Below are 2760 nucleotides of genomic sequence, written 5' to 3' on the forward strand. Positions count from 1 at the left end.
GATTTGATAATAGTCAGTGAAAGAGATGACCCTTTAGTAGATGTATTGACATAATGACTGCAACAACATGCTTACATACAGAAGAGAATATGAGGAGAAGTAGTAGAAGAGAGAGGATGATAGTAGATACAGTGGAGCAACAATTTGTTGTGCATAACACTTTTATGAGTCACAGTCAGCTTGTTGGCATCAAGTGATAATAGCATACCAGTTTATGGATATAATGTAATTTATCTATTCAGACATTTTGATTGTGTAAAGGAACTTTTAAAAAAGATATTTTTGTTTTATAAACTTCTGATACATAGCAACAAGTGAAAATCTTCCTCACTTATTCTTTGAAGTAAAGCAGGTGGCTTAGCATCTAACATGTTGAATTTTAAACTGAAATATTGTCACTTCAAATCCACAAGCTGCTCTTCATAATAAATGAGTATTCTCAATTCATAAAGATGTGTAGTATCAGAAATCAAAGAAAGATGATCATGATTTGCAGTCTGTTTGTTTGTTTAATTCCTTAAATAAGGAGATTTGGCAGTGTAATGTGTTAGACTGCTAACTAAAACATCAGTAATTCAAATCCAGAGCTGCTCCTTGAGCAAAAATGAGGCAGTCTCCTCCAGAAAAGATGTATAGCTTCAAAAATCAATGGAGGATAATCATGAGTAAGATTTGCTGTGACTTTAATCTGATGGTCTGTTAAATATACAGAGTGTATTTTCTTTTGTAAACCAAGCAAAGTCACATATTACTTATGAGTAAGAAAAAACGTGGTAACTTTATTGCAGCAGATTAAACTTCTCTTATGTATAACTTCCACATAATATGCAGAGATAAATGTATTGATGATTAATAAGTTTAAATCTTTCTTTAACATTGCTGATTAAATAATACAGAGTTAATGGAATATTATTTCATTATTTTTAATATATACACAGTAATTTTTAAAAGCATACTCATTAACCACTTCATTTTTCAATTGACTTGCAAATAAACAATAATGAGCAATTTTATGTCATTATCTGTACATACTCTCTTAATTTCTTAAAACTCAAGGACCTTCAGTAAATGTCAATGTATACTCTTAACATTCCATTGGTATCAGTTTCTGAGGAATCCCAAAGAAATGTATTAATTTGCACTCTTATGTTATTCCTTCTTCAAAGATTTATTGACTACTTCTTATGCAGCTTTTTGTGTAGATGGTTTTTTTTTTGTTTTGTTTTGTTTTTTTTTTTAGAGTTACAACTCCATCTTTATTTAAGCCTTATGAGCCTCCTTAGCGTTTTCCACCAACTCGGGGAGCAGAAACTTTCACTGGCTTCGCAATTTTTTGTTTAGGCGCTGCTTTTGTGGGAGCCTTAGTAGCAGCCATTGCAGTCTTTTTAGATGCTTGTTTAGCCTTTTTTTCTTCCTTGGCAGCCCTGATAGCCTGTTCTCGTTGAGCCTTTCTAACTTAAGGTTTTTGATTCCTCTTGGCCATTATATCAGCAAGAGATGCACCAGTGATGGCCCTTTGGAATTTAACTGCTCGGCGGGTTCTTTTCTTTTGAATTTCTTCCGACTGGCCCTTTTTGTGCTTCCTTCTGTAAAGGACAGTCCAATTGATCTGCCGTGGATTCCTTTTGGAAAGGAAAGCCGACTCGCATTTTGCATTAAGAAACTGGAACACCTTTCCGTCGATCCTGGCGTAGCGCCTCCTGTGCCCGGGGTAGATCTTGTATCCGCTGAAACTGCACAGCTCAACCTTCATGGCTGCAGCTTCAGCGACACTGGAAAAATGGCGAAAAGAGCTGTGTAGATGTTTTTATAGGCAATGGAAAATAGGATTAATAATATTTTTCTTGTCCTCAGAAACTTACCAAAGAGCAAGGATGCCAGGTAAGTGACCAAGGTATGCCTTGTCCAAATTATGGTATTTTCAATTGCATCAATATGCATCAGAAAGTTGAAAAAATGAATAAGAAATGACTCAGAAGAAATGGTGCCTTTCACTTATGATGTTGGAAATTATTTCAGTACAGTAAACTGACAGACAATGCTGTAACAAAACAATATTCTCCCCAAACACAATGAACTGACAATTTGCTTGCTCTAATAGCAAATCTGTTTTCACACCTATTTGGTTTAAACAAGAGGCTCCCAGCCCACAGTTGATTATTAGTTAAATTTTAAAAAAGACCAAACAGCCTACATTTGACTGTTAATTAAATAAAGAAGACCAAACAGCTCACAACTAAATTTATTAAATAAATGGTGAAAAAAAAATGCTCTTCAAACAGCCCACAAGGAGTCCACAAGAATCAAAATGTGATCTTAAATCTAATCCATCTGAATTTCTAAATAATTTTAAGAATATATTTGAAGCACTGAATACCAATGACTGAAGACCAGTTGAGTTGTGGAGTGATATCAAAGATACCGTCCATGAAGAGAGCAAAAGATCATTGCAAAGACAGAAGACAACAAAAAATGAAATGGATGCTGGAAAAGACTGTTATGTGCCATTGAGTCACCTGTGACTCATAGTAACCCTATGTAAAGCAGTCCTAAACCCTGCTCTATCCCTTGTCAATCTTATTGTCTCAGAAACACCTATTCCCATAACCCCACAGACCGAAGCAATCCATTTCATCAAGGGTCTTCTCCTGTGCTGTCGCTCCACCCTCCCAAGCATGACATCCCTCTCCAAGGACTGATTCCACCTTGCAACATGTCCAAAGTATGTCAGGTGGAGCTTCAGAATCCTTGCCTCCAAAC

The 2760-nt window shown here is 35.8% G+C and overlaps 1 pseudogene; it reads right to left on the minus strand.

Moving 5' to 3' along the window:
* Positions 1-1279: 1279 nt before the first annotated feature.
* LOC102863309 lies at positions 1280-1753 on the minus strand (annotated as a pseudogene).
* Between the last annotated feature and the right edge of the window lie 1007 nt (positions 1754-2760).

Source organism: Elephantulus edwardii, unplaced genomic scaffold, assembly GCF_000299155.1.
Source record: "Elephantulus edwardii isolate Elephantulus edwardi_28Jun2011 unplaced genomic scaffold, EleEdw1.0 scaffold00203, whole genome shotgun sequence".
Taxonomy (NCBI): Eukaryota; Metazoa; Chordata; class Mammalia; order Macroscelidea; family Macroscelididae; genus Elephantulus; species Elephantulus edwardii.